This window comes from Siniperca chuatsi, linkage group LG14 (genome assembly GCF_020085105.1).
Source record: "Siniperca chuatsi isolate FFG_IHB_CAS linkage group LG14, ASM2008510v1, whole genome shotgun sequence".
Taxonomy (NCBI): domain Eukaryota; kingdom Metazoa; phylum Chordata; class Actinopteri; order Centrarchiformes; family Sinipercidae; genus Siniperca; species Siniperca chuatsi.
The window spans coordinates 12,193,030-12,203,173 of NC_058055.1; positions in this window are offsets into that span (position 1 = coordinate 12,193,030).

Below are 10,144 nucleotides of genomic sequence, written 5' to 3' on the forward strand. Positions count from 1 at the left end.
GAAATGTTTATATTTTTCAGGAATTGCAGGGATAAAGACGCCCCACCAGGGCGATGGCTAAAATATAGCTTTGTACATTTTTATTAGCAGCAGAGAACTTTTTTTCAGCAAGTTTCTAGCTGCTAGGTGCTAAATCATAATGCAGGCAACAGTAGCTTCAGATCCCTCTGAAGAGGAGGTCACAAGTGCAAAAGACTGTTTTTAGATGCTATTTTTAGATGCTTTTGATTTTTGGTGTTTTTTAATGTGTTTCAGTATTTTAGTCAAGTCCAGGATTGGTGATGATTAAGAGCCCAGCAAAAAAGAAATACAAAAGGAGAGCAAACTAGAATGATGACATCAGCTAATGAAAGTAGTGAAAATAAGTGTGTAGGAGGTTGTCTAATCCGTGGTGGACAAAGCAAACTCATTATGGTTGACGGGGGTCACAAAATGCTTCATCATAGTATGAAGAACTTGTTTTTTTTCTTCTTTTTAAATCAGCCAAATTCAAAGCAACAATTTATGAGCCATGTGTTAATCATTGTCATAATTTTGATTTAATATAACTCTCTGTCCCTTCCTTCATAACGTTTTTGTCTGCGGTTATTATCAAGTGCTTTCTGATGACTTCAACTGTGGCCACTTAGCTGCAAAGGAAACCCCATTAATAATAGAAAGCCAATAATACACCCTCTAATATCATCAGTGACCAGAACACTATCACTATCATCTTGTTCACCTGTTTGATATTACAAGTCAATATCTTAAAATACTACAAGATAGAGGCACAAGATTTAATCACTAACACTAAGCCAGTGAGCTGCTCTTTGCGACCTCAGTTTTTTGTCTTTATATATTCACAAACAGGCTTCAGTATATTTAATGTGTATAAATGGAATGTTTCATTTGATACACACTCAACACACACACTTCAATTTAAAAACTCTTCCACTGAAAAGCAAGAGGCCACGCTGCACACTGAAACATCTCTGTGTGTGTGAATATGACAAATGACAGATCATACGTCATGCTGACACAAGTCTGAGCTGTGGTTCATTGAGTGCTTCGTAAAAATCTCCTAGCAACCTCCATCATAGAGGTCCATCAGAGAGAATGACTCCACGGCTGCAGCACACCCCGACGTACGAGGGCCCGATGATCGATGCTTGCAGCTTCAATTCTTCTTTATGATTCCATTTTTCTGAATGAATCACATTTTTGAGGGCCTAAAGGTGCTCGGAAAGTTGTGAAACTTTGCACACTCATCAGGACTGGTGACAAATTTTATGGGTTTCAGAAATAGGTGGGGAAAAATGGCTCTATAGCGCCCCCTTGAAATTTTCAAAAATTCAGCCCCTCCTTGTGATTTCACCCACATGTACGAAATTTGGGAGGCACATCTAAGATGCCAAGATGAACAAAAAAGTATCTTGGAGCCATACCCTAAACCCAACAGGAAGTACACATTTCTGCCATTTTTCTGCATTTACAGGCTCCGTACTTTAACGAACTCCTCCTAGAGAATTAATCGGATTGACTTCAAATTTTCGCAGCGCAATCTAGAGACGTTCACGATGAAAAGTTGCTCAAAGCTTTCGTCGAACGGTGTGGCCCCAATGTGCAGCTTTGAATGAAATAAAACTCACAAGCAGCATGAACAACAGCATGAACAAATAGGCCTACATTTAGAAATCTGCACATTATACCACTTTTCCTAATTAGGAGAAATGACTAACAAGAAAACAATAAAAAGCATTGATGTGACTGAAATTCTTAAAAGTTTGGTTCATTAAGATATTTTTCCTTTTCTATCTCATTTTACTTTATCTTTCTCATGATTTCTCCCATGATGGTAAATCTGGTTGCTAAATTTATGCCTCAGTCTGCCGTGTAGAGCCTCTCTGATGCGGTTGAGTCCAGGTCAAGTGCTGTTGCTAGGTGTGTCCTCACAGCTATGGCAGCTATGACAATCTCAGCACTGACAGCTTCAGTGAGGCTGTCAGATCTGAAAACTACGACAAACCAAGTTTGAACTACTAAACAATGGAGGCCACCAAAAAATATATGATACCTGTCCCCAATATTCTGCTGGTAGTTGGCTAAACTGAGCAGCAAATTTCAGAAATATTCTTGTTCAATCCTACAGGTTAACTCTAACTGGGTTTGTTTTTTGTTTTTGTTTTTTTGGCCTGACTGACTGTCAGAGCCTGCCAGAATGTTGAATTTCTAGCATTTCATATAAACAATATAAACACCAGTATAGTATAAATAATAATATCATTATTTAAAGAGCACTTTTCAAAAACCAAGTTACAAAATGCTTGGGGTTCATCATTTTGTGTCTTCCCTCTGGGCACTGTCTTACTAATACTGTTACTGCTAAAAAACATAAGACTAAGACAGTAATATGCTTGACTTTTATGCCAACAATAATTTTACATGGGCACGTGTTAATGCATTTTCAAATAGTGAATGGATTTTGATGCAGCAAATATTTTTGGACATTTAGGATAGGATTTTCTTCCATTTTGGCATTTTTTTCTACAAAAAGACACTTTACTTTGACACCTATTTACCTCCAACCTCTCAGATTTATGGTTGTACATTTTAATATAACTGACTCTAGAAATCATTGGTCTGGTAATATTAGCATTCTCTATTTAGCGTTTGTGATTCATTTTACATACTCACATTGTAGATGTAAATGAGTTAATTGGAAGTTGCTCTGTTTAAGGCAAACAGAGCAGTTTAAAACAATTTTACATTCATAGCTCAGCAGAAAGACGCATGCTGTGAGCTTCGCCTGACAAGAATAAATGGGAAATAGATGCAAACCTGACAGTCTGGCCTCTTTAATGAGTCCATTTACATCTAAATGTGATGATATTGTGGGAACTAAAATGGTAAAGTATGTCTTCCATGAACTTCAGAGTAAGACATAGTACAAATTAATAATACTGGCTGACCAATGTCCTTCATGCTAATACACAAAGTATTTGTTTGATGAATTTTCCAACTGTCTTCTGACATGCAAGTTTCATCAATCCTCACAATTCCCTCATGAATGAATAATAATTAGAAATTGGGTTTTGCTCAAAAATATTATTAGAGAAGCTCCACAAAGCCATTAGAGGTCTAAATATCTTTGGATGATTTCAAATTCCCTTTTGATGTAAATCCATTGGTTCTGCTATAGATATGTCTCAAACTTCCCCTTTGACCCTATTCATATAAAAGCCTTGAAATGGTCTTCAAAAGGGTTTGTTACCCTGCGGAGGTCAGTAGGCTATTACGTATGGCTGACTCACATTTTTCCAAATCAGCAGACTTTTGGCCTAGAAATAACAGGTCAAACCAATGAATTTAATGAACTCTCCCAGACACAATGAATGCCTCTTGCCATTTGAACCCCAATAAAGGGATATGGGCAGGTCAGCAAGCCCTTTCAAGGGGTTTGTACACAAATGTGACAGAATGCAGTTGCTTCAGTGTCTGCACTGACAAGTTGTTCAAAGTGCTGGGGATGTCAGTGATAGTGCCTTCATCCACACTGCCCCCTTTGTTCCCTATTTTGTGTCTGTTGCTCTTTCATGAACAGTCCCACAAGTACAAAAGCAAAAGAATGCAAAGCGTCTTTTGCGATGTTCTGTTTGCCTCATTTCTCTCCGCCGAATGTTGTGCTGTAGGCCAACAAGTAGGAGACTTTATTGTAGAGAAAACAAAGCAGAATTACGGCGGAGAACAACTTCTGATGGTGACTCGCTACTCCTCCCTCCTTTTCACAGCTTTACTTTTCTGATCCTCCCCTCTTTCAATCCCCTCATTCACTTTCCCCTTCGTTCATTGTCACTTTTTTCTCTCTGAGTTTTAATTTTTCGATGCTCTAATGTCTCCAGTAGGTTTTCCTAGACAGCTAATTCCAAAACGAAAGGATAGTTTTAAAGGAAGTTTTATCTTGAACTTTTACAAAAGTATCTGCATCAAGTATGTTTCCTCGATGCAGCTGTCAAGATGTTTTGTGCTTGGTTGAGAAAAAACATCTTAAAGCATATGGTATTTGTGTATTCACTTAATTGAATCAATTGAAGGCCCATGGGAAACCACCAAGGGGGGTAAGGGTTAGGGAGGAGGCAGGTCAGAGAGTTAGAGCAGGAGGGAGGGGGGATACAAACTCCAAAAACAACTCATGTAAAAATTACTTACAAATTTTCATCTCAGCAGTTCATTATTACCTCATTCTCAGTGTGTTAGTCTAAACAACAGGATGAGGATGAGCTTCAGGAAAAAGTCTTAAAGGAAGCAGACTCTAAAACCCCTGTGATTCCTTAAAGTTTATGGTTTTCTCATTAATGACCTCCTGCAGTTTGGCCTATTTCCTCTCCATTCATGTCACATTAGCTTCCTTTCAGAAGTCACTATTGTTTTGGGATTGTTTTGATTTTCTTAGGGACACAATTGTTTGAATGTCAACAGAAACGTCTTAACATTTTGCCTTTTAAAACTAAACTGATGTTGTGTCACTCTGACCACTTTTCAGCCACATGACGTAGAGAAATATGAGAATACATTTTGATGACAAAAACTAAAAGAATCATTTCTGAAGTTTTTATTTTTTGTTGAGGTAGGCTACATTTTCCAAATATTAAACTGTACCCACTGTTTGAAGGACAGAGTTGAGTCTGTTTCCTGGGTGAAAGCAACACTTTCAGGGCAATGAATGAGAAATTTAGGGACATTTGCATAAGTAAGAACAGACCCTCTGTATGATTTTCATAACCCAATATCCCCTTTTCTTCTCAAATTTCTATTGCAGGCATTGTGATTTGGAGTCAGCTTTTGTTTGATTTTGTTCCCCCCACTTTGTGGTTGTTGCATTTTACTTCTCTCCCCCCTCGTCCTAATGACCTATGTGACGGCTTTTTACTCCATCTCACACGCTGCTTTTGACTAAACTGGGAATATATGGCTCAGTCTCAACTTTCTCTCAAGAGTTATGACGTAAGCAGTGTGAAAAAGAGGTTTAGGCTAATTCAATGTCTATATATGACCATATATGTGAGTCGGTGTGATGACGGGTCACTGCCCATCTCACAGGGTCCCTCAGTTTTCTGCAGATGCTCTCTATTCAGGAGGCGACACGCGGCGGGACGCTGCTGGGAGGTAGTTACTATTTCTTCATTACCATAGAAACTAACACACTGGCTTTCAGCTGGTCTAGGCCAGGGGTCCACTGACACCAACTTTCACACTACTCTAAGTCCTGACAAAACCCCAAATGGATCTCACCACTTTGAATAATACCCATTTGTGTGCTATGACACCAAAAAATGAAGAGGCCTCCTTTTTGGGACACTTTTTATAATGAACACAAAATGGGAAAACACCGGTGCATCCAGCCAGCTGATTGGGCACTGATGAGGAGTTAAGCAGTCAAGTAAAAACTACAACAGTTTACATGTTATGATGTGAAATGTAAGCAACAGGTTATCAGTATCTAGATTCATGTTTATCTTGTCCAAGAGCAGTGTAGGTTGTAGTCAATTTGGGCTGTTTCCCTCGCGGTTTGGACTATCTGTTCTCAATGCAAAGTGTTTATGCAATGCCATAAATTATACTTTTATTTATTTTTTTTTTACAATTTTGTCCAACCTTAAAGAAATAGTTTTCAGACATTTTCGGAATAAAATACGCTTATTTGCTTTCTTGTCAAGAATTAAATGAAAAGATTGATATCACTCTCATATCTGTACAGTAAATATGTGGCTATGGCCAGTAGCCGGTTAGCTTAGCATAAAGAATGGAAACAGGGACAAACAGCTAGCCTGGCTCTGTCCAAAGGTAATAAAATCCGCTTACCAGCACCTCTAAAGCTCACTAATTAACAGACTATATCTTGTTTGTTTAGTCTGTGCAAAAACTGAAATGTAAAAACAACATGTTGTGGTTTTACAGGGGGTTATGCTAGACTGCTACTTACCACTTACTTGGCAGAGCCACGCTAGCTGTTTCCCCCTGTTTCCAGTCTTTGTGCTAAGCTAAGCCAACCGGCTGCTGGCTGTAGCTTCTTATTTACCTTACAGACAATATCTAGATTACTGTTTATCTTGTCAATGGGGGAAAAGTGTAGTTGTAATCAGTTTAATTTCTTTTTCTGCCAGTATGAGTCCTTGTTTACATCCTTGCGCTCTATTTGTGCAAAGTGTTTCTGCAGCTGCACAACTGTGTGAGTTTAATGCTAGAAAATATAATTTTCTGTCTATCCTTAATGCATTTGTATGAGTTATAATTGGGCATTGTGGAAGTTACAAGTCCACTGAAAAAACTCACACTCTGACACTGATGAGGAGTGAAGCAGTCAAGTAAAAACTATAGAAGTTTACATTTTATGACGCAAACTACCAACAACAGGTTAGCAATATCTAAATCAATGTTTATCTTGTAAACAGTAGGTTTTAGTCAGTTTAATATCGTTCTTTGTTTACATCCTATTTGCTCTCCACTTGTGAAAATGTTTTCTGCAGCTGCACAACTATGTGGTTTTAAGGCCAGAAATGTAATAATTTTTTGACCATCCTTAATATATGATGTATATATTACATGGTATGGGTAATAATTGGGTATTGTGGAAGGTACAAGGTCAGAGTTCACAATTGATCCTCTCACCCCTGGCAGGTGCAGCTCACAGGAGTGAGGAGGCGGCCCCTCATCTCTCCCACCTCTTCACGCTGCTCAGCTAGAGAAAGGGAGGAGTGTAAATGAGTGCACTCCAGAAAGCCATCACCTGCTCCCTCCACCCTAAAATCCCCACTAACTCTGCCAGACAGAGATATTCTACAACCCCAGCTCAAATTTCTCCAACTCTGATTAATGAGAGAGACAGAGAGAGAGAGAGAGAGAGAGAGAGAGAGAGAGAGAGAGAGAGAGAGAGAGACGGACACAGAGAGGAGGGAGGAAGATAGGAGTTAAGAATTTAAACTATTAGCATCCATGCCGTTTTTTTGAGTGTATTGTTGTTTTGAGTATGAACGCATTCATTGGCAGCAAAATGTACATTTGTCATGCTTATAGAGGGAACTGAATTGGACTGGAAGGGGCATTGAGTTTGTGTGCACAGAGAACCCACGGGTAAGGTTGTGTATTGATGGGTGCCCCTCCCAGCTTCTCCCAGATTCCCCCTCTATTGTGACTTTGAGTGAATGTATCCTCTTGCTAAGGGCACTGGAATGTGTCTTCTCAACTTGTGTGATGGATGGGGCCTTGTTTTGCACTCCTCCGCCCCTCCCTCTGAATCCCTCTTTCTCTCCCTCAGCCTTTGACTCTTTCATCACATCCTTTTATTTGGCACCAATAAAAGTCAGTGATTCTTCATCAGCCGTTGTGCAGATCTGAGGGCCGCTGTTATTTTTCATCAGGAGTGTGTCACACATCACCATTCAGCCCCTCCGTCACACAAATTCAGACACTGGCACAGAGGCAGAAGCAGGTGGAGATACACCATCAATGAATTAGTCAAATGAGACACTGGGCATATCCTTTAAATTTAATTTAAATACTTGGTTAATGTTGTTTAGTGGGTCTCTATTGCCATTTATGCACAAGGGTGATATACTGTTTTAGCCTGAACAAGTTATAATAGTAGTAGTGAAAAAAATACTAATTCTACTAATAATAATAATAATTGAAAGAATGAAAAATAAATACAACTTCATATATAAAAAGAAAGATAACAGAAAAAAGAATTAGAAGGTTATCATTAAAGGCACAAAATCCACAATAAAATCAAATCATAATACATGCTTTTTGTTGTATTACAACATTTCTAACCTTTCTGTAATCACTGGAGTAGTAAAGTAAAATATAAAACATCCTAAATCCAATTAATGCAAACTACATGTAGTGAACATGCAGATCACATCACTTCCTGGCCCACAGTGAAATCTCACTCATTTGTACAAATAAACAAACATAACATAGGGCTGACTGACAATATGCCTGGAATCATTATCACAATATTAATAAGGATATTTTTCTGTTATTTATATATATATATCACATAATGTCAAATGTCCTTAAAATCACATATAAAATAATCAAGCTGTAAAGCAATGAATTGTATTCCACTAATATGTATTACAAGATACCAAACTCTATGTGTAAAACTAAAAATACTGTGCCAGGGATCTTTGATGCATGTCGTTCCCCATCTCTCTCTCCCCTCATTACCTGTCTATTGTCGACTCTCAAATAAAGGCATAAATATAATTATTTTTACTACAGCTTCCTGGGAAACATTGACTCGGCCCTTCTCTCATGTTGCTCCTGTACTTTCCACAGGGCTAAATGCACTGGTTTAATGCCCTGATGACTACAGGATTTTCTTGTTTTTACCATTTGTTTCTCTGAGAGCAGAAAATAAAGTGAAACCATTCAAGAACTGTCTAACAAGTTTTTGTTCAGTTCCATCAGTAAAGCTCAGGTTGTCATTACATTAAAAACTCTGCAGTGTAACCCCAACTTTGCCTCTCGTGACAGAGCCTTTATTGGGGTATATTATCAGTGTGCACATCTTTTATAAACCTCTCTTCAGGTCATCTGAATGGATCACATGACCCGAACTGCATCAGAATAATTACCTGAAGAAAATACCAGCAAACAAAGCTACTTTACAGTTCTTGAAGGATTTCTTTTTACCTTCTGCTTAACATTGCACATCCTGAAAAACACCTGATGGCATCACAGTATTTAAATATTTTGCATGTAGCTTTATGCATTACAGCACTTCCTGTTTTATCATGGCATATTTATTCACTGCTATTCACCATTATACCATTATAGTCTATTTTGTATCCCTCACTCCCATTATTTTCCTCTTTTTCTCCTCTTTGCAACCCAAGATATCTCACACTCAGACATCACTTCCCATTGGTAGCCTTGTGAAAAGCAAGAGTTTTTCTATTTAAAAAGTATTATTCAACAGAGTGTTACATAAGAAGCTCCAAACAGGAGTCAGGCCTTGCAAAAATGAATCATCGGCTCAGTCATCATGTCAAACAACGATCCTCTGGCACTCACAGCACTTGATGACATTTTACACAATCTAAAAAGACTCACCTAAATACAGGCACAAGTATCACTTAGATGAATATTAACACATTTTACTTTCAGCTTTATGTATGGACACAGAAATACAATAATACAATACTAACAGCAGTAATTGTAAGCAACCCATTGCAGTTATTGTTTTAGATTATTATTATGGTACGTTGATCGTGATTACACATTTAACAACTTCAAAAACATGTCTGAGGGGGGGGAAATAATCGAGATGGAAACATATTAGAGATCACAGACAAATAAAACTTGAAATAATGTATCGTAAGATATGATGATTTTGGAATCACTTATTAATAGTTTAAATAACATATTGGCATTATTGGATTTATCATTTACCTAATTAATTAAGTTTCTTACAGTTTTTTACAATCGCTATGACAGTTTGACAATTTTCCTAAACTCTTAACGCACCAACACACCTAAAACACACAATTGGCAAAATGGTAAATTTCATGCTCAAAATCACACATTGTAAACTAAACCCCAAAAGTAATTTTCAAAATACAATAATAAACTAACACAATACACTATGTCTAACAAAACACTGCAAAAATTGTTTTAAAATCAAATAATTATTCAATACACTAACACATGTTCTCTTCCAACAGGAACATTTAGTCAATCATAACACAATGACAAAAAAAACACTAATTACAGAAACTGCATTATTTTATGTGTCAGGTCTGCCCTTATACAATAGACAGTATATTGTATTGATCATAGATTGTGTTTTGCATTGTAGTTTCTTTTGAAGCCTCTCTACATTTTTGTTTTGTTGGGTTTAGTAAATGCATGTATATTGTTCCTTTTCCACACAAGATCAGCCCAAAGAGTCCTCTTTTAGAACATATGATCATGCGATTGAAAAAATCTCAACACCTGAGTGTGGTTCCTAGATGGGAATCAGCTGTGATTTATATATTTGCATAATTGATGGAATAAAATACAGGGAATATATTTGTGTTTCAATTCACAATATGAACAGCTGTTCGCTTTGACTTTAGCCTATATAAGTTATGTTTAGAACATGATGTTATCTGTTCTCACA